Source organism: Bombus affinis, chromosome 4 (assembly GCF_024516045.1).
Source record: "Bombus affinis isolate iyBomAffi1 chromosome 4, iyBomAffi1.2, whole genome shotgun sequence".
Classification (NCBI taxonomy): Eukaryota; Metazoa; Arthropoda; class Insecta; order Hymenoptera; family Apidae; genus Bombus; species Bombus affinis.
The window spans coordinates 8,086,547-8,106,626 of NC_066347.1; the positions used below are offsets into that span (position 1 = coordinate 8,086,547).

A 20,080-nucleotide genomic window follows, 5' to 3' on the forward strand; every position below is an offset into this window, starting at 1 on the left:
TTAATAGTATTTAACATATTGTAGAGAATCGTTCTAGCAATATAACACATTCAAAAGAACTATCATTGATTGTGTATTAATACAGAATAACAAATTCTCAATATATGCAATTTTTAACATTCGATTAAATTACATATTATCGCTCGAACACGTCGTTGCAAATTCATCTTTCTCATTCTCGCATTCTTCGGGGAAAATCGGTCACGGATATCCGCAAGAATATTCTTCGTTGATCGTTTAAATTAAACGACGCAGCCTTTATGCCGCGGAGATTTTCGTTCTTTTTTCCGTTGGCAGGCCTAATGAGCTACAGCTGGGTCGATTCAGCGGAGCAAAGGAAACCAAGACGAGCGACAAAAACGACAGACACGGTTTCGATAATCGCAGCACTCGGAAACTCGGTCACCGTGTACAAGAGCACGCTCCTTCACGGGACAAGGGCTCGCAACGTTTGAATTTCGCGCCGCGACCTTGCACGTCGTTTCTCCTGCAAACGCACAGAATACTCTTGACCTTTTCGAGCCGCGAAGGGCCTGAATTTCACCTCGCTCTCTCTCTCTCTCTCTCTCTCTCTCTCTCTCTCTCTCTCTGCTCTCTCTCAAGAACGGATCCTTTGCTCTCGAACTTCTTTCAGCCAGTCGTTGAAACAAGAATTCAGTTCGCTTGAATATACTCCAACCCATGCTTCACCAACTACAACCGCGTACAGCGACTTTTTTAATTGATTTCCTGCGAAGGAGTTAGGTCGAGCGACAGAGACTCGACTATTTGGTAGGTCGATGCTTTGTTTCAGTTAAATGTCACAAGAACGATGAGATTTACGTTTATTAGAGATATTTAAATTAATTGGATTAAAAGATTTCCAACTTTTCGAATATTTATTAATTATTAAATTATTGTACGAGGGAATATGGAAACCCATATTTGGCAACAATTAAAACTTCTTGCAAATTCATCGGAATTCTCAATGAATGCTTCTAATTTTTGCACTCGAACTTTCCATTTTTTCAAACTCGACGCACTATACCCGTACATACAAAGAAAGTGGACTACGAAAAGTCAATAGTTTTGTTACAATTACTATTATTATACAGATTTCCTATTTCTTTTAACAAATGAGTATTTCTATCATTAACTTCTTAACTAGATCTCCTCTTTTCGACAAAAACTAAACTAACAAAATTAGTTATACGATAATAATACTTTTCGAAATTCAGTAAAAGACACCAATTCACGTACTCTCAGAGATTACCTTTTGCGCGATTATCTTTTAATTTGTCGCGTTTCAGCGCGACCTACCGCTGGTGATCATCAATGATCGTCTGCCGATCGGCTCAGCCCGAATGCGACTAGAAAACAGGAGAACTTACACACTCGACGTATTTTCTTGGAGAAATCGAACGAGAATATCCGCAAATCGCGGCGAAGCCCCTAGCGAGGGCTTTCAATATGTGCCAGCTATGTCGAGGTGCGCGATCGTACGTGGCAGATCTACACCAAGCACCGTGAGCAGACACGTCTACCTCGTAGCTCACTTCCACGGGAACATTATTATTCTGCGGTTGTCGACGACGGATACCTTAAATCTGGCATGTCAAACACGCGGTTTTGCAAGCGATGAAAAGCCGCTCTCTCTGGAGAGAAACGGAGAACAGCGGTGTCTTTTATCGTCGCTCGAAGCGCCGCGCGATTTCACGCGGATCGTTGTGTTTCGACGTGTTCGAGGAACGTCTATATGATTTGCCACTCTGTTGAGCGTCTTGTTTGTAGATAGCGAGAAATAGTTTGGAAGTGAATGATAGTAGATATACGGGAATTCTTGGGAAAGTTTTAAGATTGATTTTGTGTCTTGGCAGTTGATTCTTGGATGCTTCGACCCTCTGATAGTATAATGAAAATGACGATAAATTCAGGATGAAGAATTTGGAAAATAATTGTTTCTTTATCCTTAAGATTTATTGTAAGAAATGCATACTTTGTCAAATTCTTGTATGCCCTAAATATTAATAATCATTGCGTTATGATGACATTTAAGATGTGAAATTTATAATGCTACATCTAGTGATTTATCTGAATCTTTCTCGTGTTACAGAAAACAGTCGAGAAAATCGTCGGGTTTCTGAGATAGAGAGATATTAGAATAAATTTTGCTACGAAAATTACTTCTATGAATGAATTCTAGTTTCAATATCTTGCAATTACTCGTTACCATCGTGAAGTCTAAAGAAGTAATAGCTCATGTATTTTCAAAAACTTGTTCTTTCAACTAATTGTGATTTTCGATTATTTCGTACGTTTGATCGAGCGAATCGATGATGTAACTCGCCTCCCTGGAGCCGGTTCGTTAAAAAACAAACGCCATTTGTTTATTGACGCCAAATCGATAATAGTACTCGATATGATGATATCCATTGTGGAATTGTGCCGCGTATGTTTGACGTTCAAACATCGTCGTAAAATGAACAATTCGACTCCGAAAGTGCTCTGTTTTCCAATTTATGTATCACGTTTGAATCGAATATCGTTATTGACAATCGCGACTCACTCTTTGATTGCCTTCTCTTTGTGTTTCTTAATCGCGGCAAATCTTTTGTTCTGCAAATGCTAGTTTCGAAACGGAATCCTGTAGATTTTACGGAGAAGCAAAAGAAGAGATTTATGTCTCGTTTGAACATTTTCAAATATGAAAGATATTTCTAATTCCTATTTCTGCTATGCATCAAATAATTCAAAGGTTAGAGCACTTTCATTATTGGAAAACTATCGGCTCTGAAAAATTCTGATCCCTCCAAAATGTCTGGAGTCCAAAAACTCGGAGCTGCAATTCTCGAATGAAACTTGAGTTACCACTTTGAGAGAAGGATAAAAAGACGGAATACCCGGCTAGCCTCCACAACAGTGCTTTACGTGTCTCGATTCTCGTACTGTTTCTCGTGTATGCACGCCTGCTCGGTATGTGACAGAGTGAATTCGATAAGAAACAAATTTCGAATTCCCTGTGGTGGATTCGCTTCTTCTCCGAGCGAGGAGACAGCTTTGAGAGATACGATCGGCCGTGAGGATTCTCTGACAAAGAAGATACTTACGTAATACTTTGTATATACGTGTGCGTTTATCTACAAATATGTGATCACTTTCTATACGATTATCATGCATTTTTAAATATATTTTATAACATATTTTAAATGTCAATCGAAAATTAACTAGCATTACGGCGAGGCCTTTGTAACATTTTTATGGCGTGTTAATACGCAACGCGTGCGTCTCGTTAAAGAAACAGTCGAGCAACGGTCCCATGAAAGTCACCACCGATGAAATTATTTTTCGTCCGTAATTACATTTTAATTAACCACTCGAAAATTTATCGATACGCGGGCGAGCTCGTTACATGTGAATTAGTTTCCTTTGCAACGTAGTACCGATATAAACCAACGTTTAATTAATCACCACATTATTGCCTGGTAATAACGCGTACAGTTTACTGTAAGCCAAGAACGAGCTTGCGTTTGCTTGATGTCTTGCTGTTTCCGTATAATCAATCGTCACCATAGAATCGTCGACGACTAAATTGAAAAACGAAAAAAACAGAAAAAAAATAAGAGTGGGAGAAGACAGAAAAGAGGAAAATAAAACGGTTGATTGTTCGTATTTGATAGGTCCAAATGGCCATTTCGTGTGCGGGAAACAACGACGCCTCTTATATCATCGGCGCGAGGACGGAATTGCGCGGCGAATTCGTAAAGTGGCCGAACGGAAGAGTGGCGTCATCCGGCTCGTCGTGACATTTGACTGTTCTATTATTCCGGGGCGTGATTGCTCGTCGTTTCGCGCTGCGTGCAAACTGTTTGCCGTTGCTGGATCCGGATCAAGGCCGATTAATCGGCGAACAAACGTCTCGTTAGAATGCAATGCAGCGATGTGGTTGGAACGCGGTGATGTTGGTTGCGGAAAAATCGCCAGGAAGATAGAATGATAGAATAATGAGAACTATGTTCAATCTTATATAATATTAACATTGGATACAATTCCTGCAATTTCTATTTTTCTCTCTACGTGCGATAGTAAACAAAATGATAAATTTATCTTGGAATTTCTCCAATCGAAGTAAAAGCAACTCTCAAAACACGAATGAAATACGAAAATGAAATACAATGAAATAGATTCTACACGCCGTGTAATGGTAACAATAACTTGTTCTATTAGCTGATGTAAGACATTGAATATAAAGTGAAACATGTCATTGTTACATTAGAATACAAAATAAGATATACCATAATGTAACGCGGTATGTCGGCAGGCGCAGTAGGTCAGATGAGGTGTGACATGTCAGCGTATTACATAGCACAGTTCACGTGTTAAATAATGTAAGTCACAGGAGTGTCTTGTGTGAGACTACCAAGGATAGATTTCATGATGTAACGTTGACTATCTGATAAGCTCTTACATAATCGTAAAGTTTCAGAAACTAAAATAAATAGTATCTGATTTTGGAAGTAGATGGCTAATAATTTATGGCCATACTAGGACAGCTAATCGAATGAAAAAGGCACATAAGCTTAAAGACTTTTAGCGGAAAAGTGTTCGAATTAACGCGAAGTAGAATTTTTTGGTCATATTTGGATTATTATCGATTGCAATGATGTAATTAACGTGTTCGATCCGGGACACAGCTGCTCGGAAATAACAAACGTCGCCGTAGAGAGAATCGCACCGCTCGCGACTCCGCATTCGCCGAATGTCAAATTAACGAACCGATTCAGGCGACAACCGCTTAATCAGACGTGCATTTATGCCGCGAGTCTGTTTAATTACGATCTCCAACGCGGTACAGAGCAACGCTATTACAACCACTCAATGGGAATAAGCGCGATGTAATTTTCAACCGTGGCTTCCTCAAAATTCCATCTGGCTGTATTTGAATCGAATACTATTCTTGCTATTCGCAACCCATTGTTCCGGGTTAGATGAATCGTAATAGAAACATTGATATTCTGATTATGTTATTGAGAACATAATGGATAGGCTACCAATTACAATCACTCTAGATCGAATTTTCCTGTTATCAAGCCACTCCACGAGTAATTTTACTTTACATACCTAATCCTTGAAATTATATGAAATTATCCAAATAAACTTCCTACATTATAATATTTAGAGAGTGAACGAAATCTCCATTCATAAAAATATGAATTTTCACAAAAATTCGTAGTTTACTCGTGGCTCTTACGAATATACTTAAGCTCTCCGCTCAACTTGTAATATAACAGACTCTTTAAGCGATTCCACCTTGGCTAAACCTTAACCACGTTCAAGAACGCAACGTGTGCGTCAAAAACTCGACGATTTCTGTCCAATGACCCATAACACGACCATTCAGACCGAGCACAGAAACGAAACAACGGATCACGACCCGTTTCCGGTAAACAAGCGATATCGCGAACTGCGGCGCGCATCAGCGCCGGCCGATCAGCCGAGGATAGTAATCAGGACGCGAGCATAAATCACGACCGTTGATTACATATTTCAAAACGCGATCGAAAACCGGTTGATCTACGGCAGAACCTCGTCTACGTCTGCCTCTTTTTCACAGAATTCCGCCTCGAATTCCGCGCTCGCGCTATTCTCAATGGAACGTTAGAAATCGAGAATTCTCCTAGCATCGATCGCACCGCCGCCGCTTCGGAACCTTTGTATTCAAATTACAGAGCTGGCTCGCGATCGATAGATGACTACGTTAGGATATCGCCACGAAATTGTTTCCGCGCGCGAACCGTGTGTCGTGTCTAGTTCCTGAGGAAGATCGGTTACCCGGGAACGTTATTGATGCGCTCTCGGTCGAGTATTGGTTGCGTGTTGATTTAGGAAGCAATTATGGGTGAGAAATGTGGATATGTTCGGTTTGGTTAGCTGTCGGTTGGATAGAGTTTGGCAAGGAATGTCAATTTGGACGAACAAGTGAAGAAGAACTGAAAGATTTGCAGAAAAGAGGTGGCTACTTCAACATTTAAATTGTAGTTATTGAAAGAGAAAGAAAGGTACAGGTTTCATGTTAAAAAATGTGTAAGTTTGTTGCTACAAGCATTAGTCGACTATGTTTCAAAAAGTGATCTGACTTTGATAGATTTTCAGATGGATATCGTTAGTTTTCTAAAATCAATGAAAAGTGGAACTGCCTTCTTATTGCGGCGGCTGCTTTAATTTTGGATTTCGCTTAGAATGTTGTTTAGTTTGGTATATTTGGCGTAGAATATTGGATTTGGTTGTTTATGTTCTTGTGGATAGGATCGTTTGAGTAATATGTGAATGGATATGAGAGATGGTTAATGTTTCGTGCTGTCGTTCAATTTTGGACTATCAAATACCTATGCTATAATAATTCTATCCATCTTTGTTCATTACAATCTGCAGATAGGGAAACGTGTATTCGCGAATATATGCCTATCAGTTCATGATTAAAATACATTTTTCCTACCATTTTTCCAAGTCTCGAAATAAGCTCTTGCGAACGGTATTACAAGAGCTAGATGAATGAAATACGAGGTATACGTATACATATGTGTATTTATAGGTCGTACGTCATCGTCGTGAATCATATGCAAACACGTTCGATGACAGGATTCCAACGCCCAGTAGAAACAGACATTTATAGGCGGACGGATGTTAGAAGATTGGGCGTGAGAAATGTAATTATTAAGCATTTCGTTACGGTCAAATTACATTTATATATTAACGCTGCATTATTATCACAATGACTGGAAGCAAGAGACGCTTGCTACGCTCAAAGAATAACTGTTGTGCAAGATTTCACTATGCATAGGTTACGACATGTAGGTTGGTCGCTGGTGATCTACGGTAGATATTAGTTAATTGGCAATGCTTGTTAATATATTTTTCAAGAAAGATTGTTGCAGAACTAACGAAAGATTAAAATATGATTATTATTTTTCGTATCTGATACAACTTATCGGTCTACAATTCTGCTTTAATCATCGTGTAATATGGAATCTCCGACTATAATCATGATGCTTTTAGTGGTAATTTACATCTTAAATTTCCATATATTTATATTTAATAATATTACCATATTTATATCGTATAATATTCTACTTTCCATGATGTATCCATAATTATGTAATTCGTACATATTACAATTAAAGAAAAAAACATTTTATCGTATAGCGCTAAGAACCTGATTGCTAGAAAGCAGGAATTCTTCAAATTTATCAAATCTTTGGATAAAGTAACACGAGTGAACAGAGTAAATATCAACTCACAAAGAGTAATATACTCACCACATTATAAGAAGACATATCTGAAAGCCCTAAAATATGGAGAATTTGCCATGAAGTTTCCGAAGAAAAGATCGAGCGAAATTCTACATAATATACCATCCAAGAGCCATCAACCAAAGCATCAATCTTCGAGCACAAATCGGATCATCTTTCAATTCCTAAAAATTCGGTATCCGAGAGTTTTTGGTTGGCTTTCCTGTGCAGTCACGTTAATAGCATGTTCGCGAAGCGATCAGGGTGGGAAGCAAGTGGATAGAGACGGTAAAGGAAAATCGGGAGAAAAAGGAGCCGCGATTGGCATTCGTGAAATTGTTTTTGCATGGTTTTTGCGCGTGGATACCAATGCGCTTTGCGGTAAGTGTCGACGGAACGAGATACGGAACTCCTATTGGCTGAGTGCTCCGGGGAACGATTCGTTTCCCCGTTCGTACCCCCGAGCTCGTGATAAATCGCGATGGCGGCCAATAACGGCGAAGCTGGTTCTTACGTTCCCTTTGCCGGAGGATCGTTCGTTCTTCGGAGACCGCGAGCCAGCCAAGGATTCTGGATTTCGAACAAGATCTTATTGTACAACGCGAAACGATCTCGTGGCAAACAATGCGCCACATTCTAATTCTACTCCATGAAGGGAGAAGAATAATAGTCGCGATAAACTGATGCATATTTGATTCCTTTGTAATCACTGACAGAGAATGGTGTTTTTGAACTAAATAACGTTGCAATATAGATAAAGCACTAGGCATATTTGTCGAAGGTCGCATAAAATGATAGAAGAAATACGTATTCCTTGGAGGAAGAGAGGAATATTTGGAAGTAGAATTATATTTTTGAAATGGAATTTGCACCAATCGTGAATATTTACTACACAACGATTGAACATAAATTTTGAACTAACTACGATTAGCATTGTAGAATGAGGATACAGCAACGATAAATAGATAACGAACTTGGAAAACGGCATCTCCGGTGATATGGTAAAGGAATCTCGCATTCGGAATAGAGAACGAATGGGCGTCGACATTTCGAATGCATCTAGGATGAACGCATATACTGGTGACACGGACTAAGGCGAGCGACAGCAATTCGGAGGAAACAGCTATTAGTCAATCAAAGCGCGGCACGACACGTAGACGTAATGCGCGACGGCCGGTAGGAGTAGGAGTAGAGGCGGAGAGCAACGGAGACGAGAGCCAGGAAGCGCGTTAATGGTTCTCATTCTCTTGCGAAATGCAACGAGCATTCACAGCCACCTCGACGCCCGTCGATGGCGCCTCACCTGCATATCAATGCACCTTCCCGGGCTGTTCATTTGCATACTCGACCTCCCTCTCTCTCTTTCTCTCCGGTCGAACGAAGACGATGTCTGCCACCTTCCGTGATAGTCGACATACTTCTTGCTGGATACATTCGATGGAGCAGACACTCTCTTTCGAAGGATTTCCTAACGACAAAGACTACGATCCATTCGTTGTCCTTCGTAGTAGCGCGATAGACGACCAACGAATGGAAGAAGAGGAAACACGCTGGTTTAACATTGAATTTAAATGGCCGCCGAAAGAGAGGAAGCACGTGTGTACACAGGTTAGCCCGGGACAAACACCGACACAGTCGACTCTCTCTGTGTTCTGGGATACCCTTTCGCTTTCTCGCTTTCATGTTCCTCCCATAGTTCTCTACCATTTCTCTTCTCACGTTCCAGACGACGGAAATCCGGAAAACAGTTGCGACTAGAACGACCACGCCCGTTCGTCGTCGACTCGAATTGGCTACGCCGAGCTGAGGAAATTAATTAGATGGAATTTCGCCAGGGAAAGCCTGTTTGCTATCGCTTTGGCTCCGGGAGGAGAACGGACCGGAAGAGCTACACACCATCGGCCGTCGAAGACCCAAACACTGTGATTTCCAAGATTATAGTTCGTTGTTTAAAACCATTTTCTGATCGATATCTTGAAACGATATTACATTTCAGTGGTTTGTAGTAGGAAGGATATAATCGAGCAATTAAAATAGCTCTCCAAGGTAGTAATTACTTGTACAGTTCTGCTTCAACGACAAATTCTTAAGCATCTGTCCTTCCCAAACGTCTCTTCGTTTTACTTAATAAAATTAACGGTTCGACATTTCCAATTCTATAGCTCGTAATGTTCATCGCAAAATAACCTTCACGTTATTCGTCCGATTTCTTTCAACTCTCTCGTATCCTATTATTATATACGAAGTTCGCGTACCGTTAAATCGAGAAACAGACAAAAATATTCTAAAACTTATTTCCGACCATTAACTTTCAAGATTAAGTGCAATTCAGTTCGAGAGGTACTCGCGAAAATCGCGATCCCTAGTTACAGCTAAGACACGATAACGTGGGGCTAGAGTAGAGCCATGAATGGCCTGGAGCGACCAATTGATTTCAGACGGACTATAGCCAGCGTAGTAGTCATCTTGCTGAGCGGCTGCGGTCCCAACGTTGAAAGGTTCGCGGAAACAGCCTACGAGACTCGCGATACCAGTTCCGTCGATTTTTTGTTAAAAGATTTCCGGGCTGGTTCGGAGAATTCGGCGATGGTGGCCGATCCTCGTAAGCAGAGAACGAAACGTCGCTTTAATTCCGAGGAATCTCTTAACGAAGAAAAGATGGTCGGAGGAGGCTTTCTTTCGGTACACTTCGGTTACCACCTTCACGACTTTTGTTCGAGGTTTTCCAACTCTTTTCGTCCCTCGATCCTCTTCCACCTACTCAGCCTTTCTTTCGCGGTCCTTGTCAGCTTTATTTCCGCGCGGAAAAACGTCGAGGATAATGCAGAACAGCATCGCCTGACCGAGTATGATTCAATCTTCCGGGCTACTCGTTTTCAACTCGGCTACCTTGATTTTTCCTCGAAAGGTTCGTTTCATAGCATCGTAGCCGTCTTTCTTCAAAAAAATGCTCGCTCGCCCGTGTTCACGTTAGAATTTTGCCACTTCGTCAAGTGGAACGAACGAAACAAGTTATTATCCTCTTATATTCCGTCTATGCCTTTTTGCTCTTCTTAATGCGACGCGTTCAAGCTACGTTCCTTGTACGCTAAGGATTTCTCGCGATTACAGCGACATGAAAATTTGTCCCTTTAATCCTTTGTCGCGAGATTCGTGGTAAGGTTTACAGGTTAAACGCGAAAAATACGGGTTTTTACGAAACTCGTTATACGTCTTTTCACGTTACATGAAAAGCCTTTTTACGTTATACGAAAGCCTAAGGAAATGTCTTTTACGTTCTACATACAATCCCGTTCAAAAGTTTCCAGATATTATCTATGCCAGCTTCAAAATTGGAAAGATTAAGTACGTAGTAAAGCCATTAAAAAATAATATTTATAGGACGAAGAAAACATGCGTATAGGCTACAAATATATCATCGTCTTCATCGAAACGTAAATGCAATTTGAAATTCATAAGCTACATTGAATACTATAGGAGACGTCCTAAGCGGTCTGAATAGAAATGTATAGAATTAATAAGGAATAAAATATATAAAAAGAATAATTTATTCCATTAATACCTACGATAAATTCTAACGTTTCAATGTTTCCATAATTCTGTAAATATTTTTCTGTGAGTGGGAAGAGGTAATACGTAATAACCATATTCGACCACATTTCAAGCACGTACTATACGTTTCAGAAAAACACCGGTATCTCGTTAAGAAGTTGGCGAGTCCTCGCACGAGCACGGCCGGCCCTGGGAGAAGTCGATTTCCAAAGTTGGAACGTACGTTACATCCATAAATCCAAATAAGAATTATTTATAGAAGTCGGCGGATCCGGTTACCAGAGATGCTCCGGAGACCGAACTTTCTTCGACAAGCTGACAAACTTGATGTCCGCGGTTATACCCCACCGGTTTGCCTAGGATATTATTTTTCGAATTGCAAACTGACCAACATGTTCCGCACGAGGCAAAACTTTGAATCGAGTTTGAAACTGAATAAACGTTAAAGGTATCAAGAACAATCGCGCGGAGAAGCACGAAAAGTACCAAGAACACCGTGCACCGGAAAATTCTTCGTTTCCTTTGCATTTCCTTACGTGTTCTTTTTTCTTATGAAGAATTTTCTAAGAAAAGAGTAAATTACACTTTTGTAGAAAGTTGCGCGGATCGAATCCAATTCTCACAAATTCTTTCAGCAGAGGATATCTTTCGCAAATGAAAGTATTTTATAGAAGATAATTCAATAATCGTAATATTAATAAAAAATGTATAAAAATAGTAACATGTAAAGCTCAGATTAAAACTAGTCGATATGTAAAAAACATCTGTACGTAAACAGATTTTGATTTCTTTCCCAGGAAACCGAAGTCTTCCTTCTTATATTTTTACGTGTTTATGCATCGTATGAAAAATTTCGTTCTCTTTCATCTTCAATCGACAAGGAAGTTCGCGAAATTACGAGCCGTTCGATACGAAGACGAACTTCAGTGACTTCTAGTTAGCTTCCGAAGATTTCCAATCACGAAAGAGGGCCTTCTAACAGTTGACAAAAAAACCAAGAAAGTCTACTACTGCTTCTTGCTTGAAATTTTCTCCTTATATACACATTATACACAGCGTAGATCGGAGTTTGTCGATCTTCAGCCGCTCTCTTTGATTAGGCAACTTTGTGGGTAACTCTTTCCACGACGTGAGCAAACAACTTAACTGTAAGGCAATCAAAATTGTCACCCGAGTGTTCCCAACTCCATTATAGAATCCATAAATCTAAGTGGTTATACGTTTCGTAAAAATGGAAGTATCAGATTCTGTTAATTAGACGTGTCCTCGGACGAGTTTTTCTGAAAGGTTTTTGATAAATATTTCATTACGTACAAAAAGAAAGAGGAACACAATGAGGCTTCTACAATAACGTTTCATTGGAAATACATCAGGTATTAAAGGTAATTCAGAATTCTCCATTGACCCTTAAGTAGGCAACCTCCATGCTGCAGATTACCGAGTTTAATATTTAAAACCTTTGCAGCAAAGTTCAACATAAAAATACCCAGAGGATGGGCATAAGGAATAAAAAGGTTGTTAAAAAAAATATATAGAAATGGTTGCTTACACTAGAGTTAAGTGGCAAAAAGAGTTTCGCATTTAAAGTTCAGCTCAAAAGCTTCCAAGATCCATCATCATTCATTATAAAAGAAATATTAAGAATAACTTTGCAGTTTCGTAAAAGGAACACCTAGATGATTCCCCGCTATCATAATTTGTTATCAAGTAGGATGAAGAATAAAATTCCCGATCGCGCACATTGACTAAATTAACGCAAGTGACAAAGAACTCGATAGAGAAACAAACAGTTATCAGAACAAACAAGAAGGAGAGGAAAGAAGGTAAAGAGAAGTTGTTGGAAGGGAATTAATAAATGAATTCGAAGAGGACGGAATGGTCGACTGGGCGTTTCTTTTCATCGCAGGCATGATTTCCGAAGGAAGGGAGTTTGGGACGAGTCTGAAAGGATCAAAGTTGGTTGGGATCCAATTCACGGTCCGAGAGGCTTCTGCCCCTCTCCTCGACCCAAAAGACTTTTCAATCCGTGGAAAAATAGCAAAAACAAATTTATTTTCATGAAAATGTTTTCCAACTGATCCCGCTTCTTGTTTTCGTCCTTTTTACACTCTTTTTTCGCTCTTGCGTCTCTCGATCGGTGGAAAAAAGAGGAAGGGCACCGGAGATTGAGACGAAGAGAAGGAATAAAATCACGCGAGAAAGATCGACGTTCCTTCCGGCGGCGACTCGTTCCGGAAGAGCAATCGCCTCGCTAGTACTCGCGCCGTCGCTGCCCCCCGCTGGCGTCGCTTAATTACGAGAGACCGTTCATCTCAGGCACTAGCATGCCAGATATTTCAAAGTTCCCTCGGACAGAAGGTTGCCAGAAAAACGATTTCGCTGCATCCTGATACGTAGCACGGTAGAGAGCACTCTCTTGCTTATTACTCGAACGCAAAAACGGGAAAAAATTTAGAAGGAACGATGTCGTGTCTTGGAGCAAGGAAAAATGAGCTGAGAACATTTATAGGGGTGTTTACGGTACTCTAGAGAAATCTGTTCACCTTTGTTTGATATCTTTATTCTTGTATTAATTTTTATTAATTCTCTACATTGTGATATATTCGTTGCAATATCATATACATTAATTTCATGAATTTTGTAAATGCCTTCTTCATGTAAATTTCGATGAACGAAACGTTTGAAGATCGAGATGCATACAATCGTAAGAATCTATATACACATTTAATTGCTGTGACGTATGTATTCGTCAGAGTAGTTCATCCGAACACATCCAGCCATTGTGACCATTATCTTAGAAGAGGAACAATTATTGATCAAACGATTCATCGGAGCATCGCCTTATCCGTCAGACAAAACGTCGATCAACCGTACAGTAACGTGCAAGCCAAATAGCTGGAATTACTTTCGATCCCGCTGAGTAGTGGTTGCCTTCGAGCCTTCATCGGCTCAAGGTACGTGTCGCGGAGTATCCGAGAATGTTGTTCTTGCTTTCAACGAACGATACCTCCACGCGAAACGGGTCATTCGACGCGATGGAAATAAAACGAAGGGTCTCCGAAGATGAAGTCTACGATATATCGAATCTTTTTCATCCTCGCACACCGAGCCCCCATACGATACTACATGGAATAATTGATAATATCGGGACGAATACACACAGAATTAGTTAATCGTTTTAATTTCATCGAAGATTCGATAGCTGCTTATTACCAGTCCCTAATTAAACATATTCCTTTCGTTTTTTTTTCTAAATTAAACACAGTGCACAACTCGGTCTATCTTTCACCAAGTTGAAAATAAATTTCCATTATAAATTCTGAGGCGATTGATCGACAGGAGAGGGAAAAACGTAATCGAGGAAGTAATTTAATCGTTCGGGGATTTTTCAACCGTGGTTAACTCGCCAAGGATATATTATTTTCAGGCACGTAGAACGCGTTCTCCATTTAGAGTGAAGTAACCGGTGTCTCAGCGTATCAAGGAAGATAAACCGACCGGCGATTTCCCAAGGGATAAAAATTCAAATGACTTTATAGAATGATTACTTCCATTACCTCTACGCTGAAGGGTGTCTTTCATCGTCGGAAGTGGCCCCGGCCAAGGGTGTACTTATGTAACGACGTCATTTGTGAGCGAACGGACGGCCATGAATCTCCTAACACCTGACGCAACGCGGGTCAGCGTTCCTACTCGTTTTGCCTCGATTCCTTTCGCTGTTTTTATTTAAGTGACTATCCATCCTGACAGTGGTCCGCCGCTTCTATCTATCGTCCTCAATTTGTTTCCTCCATGACGCAGACCAACGTTTCGCTACGCGTTTCGAGATCGAACTCTCTTATCGATCCTACCACCTTTTTTACAGTAATCAACCCCGTTTCCCCGAGAAGTGGGAGATAAGACTTTACTTTCATAGGAAAATGAAGTCAGAATTTTTGTTCTCATTTTTATATATATATATTTATGATATTAAAGAAATATTGACCGTAAAAATATTACAGCTTCTTATGCTGATGAGGTATCTATAACGTATCTTTTAGAGAGAAACAGTTTTAAAATGTCGTATGTTACCAAAATTGTCTTTTTGTTTAATTTTGGAGCTAAATATGTGCTTCTTCTTTCATATTTAAAAAAATTTTTTTAAATATCGCTCGCCGTGCTACTAAAATATTGATAATATTAAAATATTATTTGCTGTAATAAGTCTGAACAAATAGAAAACGTTAAACAAACGTTTCGATTTCGATATTACTCAAGTACGCTAACATCGTAATTCTGTACACTGTTGATCTTCGGGTGATCTGTACCGCTCAACATTCCAGCTACGAATTATCCTGGTCCGGATGCGACGTCACACTCGCGGGTTACCACATTGGACTAGTACGATTTAATGCAGCTTACCTATCCACGTCCGTAAACATTTACGCCAACTGAAATTATTGGTTTGCCGATTCGGTCAGTCTGCAACGCTCAAACCCACTGTATACACATTGTATCCGATGTTACGTAACGTTCGCGTGTACTGCCTTACGTCTCTCTTTGCAGCGGGAAAAATTCAATTACCAAGCGAAACAACAGGGAAAGGTCGGGATTCCATCGTCTATCGTTATTGACTGAGGAAACGAATCTTTCTTTATTCTATCGCAATTCACTCAATCATTGCTTTATTTGTTAATTCCTTGCATGTAGATGTTCAGCGTTAATACAATAATTTACCAACTAATAATAGTGGTAAATTGATAACTTGCAGAGTACGAGTTACAGACTTTTTTTTATAATTCTACAATTTTATATCGGATAAGATAATCAGACAATTCCCGGTCTGTAATATTTGCTAGCAAAATTTCATTTAATTTATTACCAAAATTATTATTGTTATACAAAAAAAATTATTCGCACTGTTACTCGTATAATAAGCGACTTGTAAAATTTCGCTAATGATATTCTGTAAGTCTGATTTTCGCAAATTTTAAAGGAACATTTTTAGAAGCAATGTTTGTAATTGTCGTTATTCTATGCATTTGAATTTATAGAGAAGCATGGTTTCGAAGTGGTTCGTGTCTAACTCTCCCATTCCAAATATAGCTAATCTCACTAATCTTTCATTTCACGTGATCCTTCGCGAGACAGAGGACAAAGGTCCACCTACGCTAATCGAAACGAAAAACCAGCCAGTACGACCCGTACTTTCGCGCCAACACGTTAATACGGAATTAACACGACTGATCGCGCCCATCTGGATCTCGTTTTCAGTGCAAACGAGGGGAAAACCGGGCGCTAATTGAATTTCAATTCGATGCACAGCGACACTGATACACGCGATAAAACAGTCTCGGATCTTCCATTCTGATAAATACACGTGCGAGAGGGAGATGGTGAGTGGCGATGGTAATAAGGAGGAAAAGAGGTATCTATATCGAATACGCGCAAAGGAACGTCGCGAATTCCTCTTTGGCGTCGGAGAAGTTTCACGTCGAAGGCATCCAAGCCCGACTACCCTTTTGCTCGGCTGCCAGCTTATGTAGACTATTCGAGTGGCTGACAAAGTCGAATTCGACGCCAGCAATCGGAGAAACAATTTTCTCGGCTGCTAGCCCTCGGTTGCAAGGCAAAGGAAACGGCTACTTCGCCGATGGGAAATAAACGTAAAAGTTCGGGCTTTGTGACGCGCAAACTCGCCTACCCAAGCGCCTGTGTGATTTACACGCGAAAGGATGCCTTCACAGATACTTCGGTCAAGCCTTCTATCTTCTGTTTTACACCTTTGTTTCGAATAACATGATGCTCACGTTCTACAAGCGAATGTCTCTCTAAAGGGAGTCTCGCTTGTTGCGTATCTAAATTATTTTTACTACTATGGAAGATAGGGGAAAAAAGATTAATCCGTTAATGATCAAACAGTGGCTTGTTATAATATTATACATGTTTTAGGTTTTTTAAATTTCATGAATTTGTAAGATCTAAATGGTGGAAATAATGATGGTTTTCTAGAATTCCCTTTTATACCGGTAATGTTAAAAGGCAGCATTTGGTAATGTAAATTGATGAAAAAAATTGCAAATAAAATATTGCTTTAAGGTAATATTAGTCTGGAGAAATTAGCCTTCGGAAAAAGAATGAAGAATTATTCTTTGAAACATCATGAACAAACGGAATATGCAATATTTCAGTAAATCTTGTATTTCTACAAGTAATTTTGCTAATTGATTAATCTGAATATTATTTTCTCAGTGTATTATTTTTAGAAGTATCGACGTTATTCGTAAATTACTTCGTTCATTGGAACGTCGAAATCAGTTTGTACGTCGACTAGCCGTACCAATAGTACAACTAACCAGCTTTATTTTAATTGTGATCACGGATCAATCTTCATCTTATCGTGTATCAATTTCTTTGTTTGAATGAGTAATATCTCATATCTCGTCGATGCCGCATTATTATCAGAAATATCAGATGAAATAAGTGCAACTTGTATAAAATTTAACAAAGAATCAAACCTTTAAACAAATAACTTTCCGATTATATATTACGTTTATTGCCTCGTCAAAGTGCGGCCGAATACCAGTTCCGCTGAACTTCAACAGGGGAAACAGAAAAAATAGGTATAAAAGTAAAATCAATCGACGTTATTAAGCGACGAAAATCGTAACTGCTTTTAGATTGATTTTATTGGCGACGACTGTGTTTGCGCGATACAATCCCGGTAACAATCCAATTAGTATTATATTTCCCGATGTACTTTTCAATTGTGAAGATTTCACCGGTGTCTCGATTGAATTCCAATTTCGTCCTCCTTCACCGTCCTCGTCGATTTTTCCTCTTGTAAAAGCAGTCGACCACGTTACGAAGATCGTTTCCGTAACTGTAAATATATTTTCAATCTACTGTATTTTTTCACGATCATTTTACGCCACTGAAGCGACTGAATTTATTATTAGATTGATACATCGATTGTCTTGTGGCAATTATGCGAGACAAATGAATAAAAGCCGAGAAACTAGAGAGGAGGATACAGTACGATGTGACACCGATAGAATATGATTTCCGTCTGTGTAGGCTGTTCTATTAAAATTGATGATACGTTCAAACTGCTTATTGTTCGATGATATACTCGAGACAATCGGTTTATGATACCAATCTTTTATTATTATTAAGATAAGATCTTTAATTTGAAAGAATTGCGGGAAAAATTAATGAAATTTTAATAAAAATATCTCTGTACGTTTCTAAATATTAAGAAATTAAATGTCGTTAATATCATAAAGAAACATTTGTAAAAATTTTCTGTAGATAAATACAAGACCTATGTATCGTTTCCCGTATTATTTATGTCGTTCTTAGAGAAAGATACACTCAAGCTATTTTCTCGGCGAGCCTTCTAAATGCATCCTAATAACACGATGCAATCGAATTTTTATTTGCAACGTTTCAAGAACAACTGCTGGCCAAGGATTTCGTTTTAATTGAATTTTTATCTGGAAATCCTTTTCCTACCGTTTCTGTCTTGGCGCTATTTCAATGATATACCGAGCCTCGCCTCTCCTATCTGGCGAACAGTACCGTGGCTCCTCGTGTTTCAGTTTGTTAAATGGAAAACGCGAAAAAACATAGTCGATTCAGGTTGGTAACGCGCGACATTCCGTGTGCAGGCTTATCTTACTCGATCATCGATCGCTTTGGATTAGTGTACAGCGATAATTTAATGGAGAAACAATTCGTGGCTGCTGGGTGCTAGAAAAAGAGTTACTTTAATTCGATAATGTATGTCGGATATATCGGCCAATCGTGAAATTAACTGCGGTTCGCGATTTAACGAGTCAAGGAAATAATTTATAATTCGAGTAGTTGACTGAGTATTAACCGATTTTAATCTGTTTTGAGCTCATCAGGAAATGGGAAATTTAATGTACTCTGGTCACGATGTATTGCATTAAGTGGGAATATGTATGTATGTATCGATGAGTCGTAATTGAAAGACAAAATATAACGAAAACATGTAGTTAAAAAGATAGAAAATAACAAATTTACGAATAATGTATTTCTAAGAACGACAAAGTTTTTATTTTACGAAGAAGTTTCCTGGCAATGTTACAAATTTGTTACAATGTTCTTGGAAGATAAAAGAAAAAGGAAATTTGATAATGCTAGTGTAACATCCAGTATGAACCCGGATTATAATAACCTACTGTGATAATACTAATAGTTTCCCGTACGAGAGAACCTATAATTTCAATATGAAACAGGAACACCGATTTACAGATTCATTAAAACCGCAAAAACGACCACAAAGTTTATCGCGGTCCATCAAAAATGGTAATTCGATGTTAAAAACCCAAAGGCGAGCTGAAAATCACACACCATGAAGATCATTCAGTTATCGGCGGCGATCGTCGAAGGCTGAAATCGACCATCGCAAACGAGGCCAAACAACAAACCAGCGACGTTAGCTGGAACGGTCGATCGACTCACAGGAACAATAATTTTATTCCCATTAGCCTGGATAATACCGTGCTTATTCGCATGCTCCTAATGCTTTCGGATGATTACGCCGCGATACCCATAACGCGATCACCGACCCAATCATCGAGCATCGGCCGTTTCCTAATTAATTATTAGCCAACCGTGCTATTCGTCGTTTACCCCACTCGAAAAGTTCGCTGATTATCGCATGACCGAAAAAATTCACGACCCTGTCGAGAAACCGAGTTGAAATGCGAGTTGCAGTGACGTGACTAAGAGAAAATGTTTACGGTAATTCCGAGCAATGCAACGGCATTGCTTGTATTAGGTCGTCCGAAAAGATTCTTTCGTTTTATAAGGAAATAATGGATGCACATTTTCCGTTTTATATTATTTTATCGGATTACGTATGATCCATTTTGTTCTATCAAAATAAAGATCACAAGGTTCGACAGATTAGGTTTCATGTTTGTATAAAGATGCGTTGTGAAAGACGTGTCTGTAAAAGAAAGACACTTTTCGGACAACCTAATACGTAAACGTTCTATCACAGGACTTCTTTTGTTGCTAAATTTATTCAGAAGATAACCTATATGTGTTGTATCGTCCCTGAAATTGTTGAGTAGAAGTGCGATAAGTGAAATGACAGATTACGAAATAGAAAGAGTTTTCTTTAGAACGAATTCAATGTTGAAACTCCTAGTGTCTTTAAAATAGTGCCTTCTGATGTCGTATACGTAAAATACGTATGTTTGAATAACCTCCGAAGATTATACAATTTTTGACTTTCCGAGATAATGTGT

At 39.2% G+C, this 20,080-nt stretch overlaps 1 protein-coding gene across 10 annotated transcripts in view; it reads right to left on the minus strand.

The window, feature by feature from the left end:
• The window catches only part of LOC126915819 (fat-like cadherin-related tumor suppressor homolog), a 509,971-nt gene that overhangs the window by 295,587 nt on the left and 194,304 nt on the right, over nt 1–20,080 (minus strand). The gene's annotated exons all lie outside the window — the stretch shown is intronic.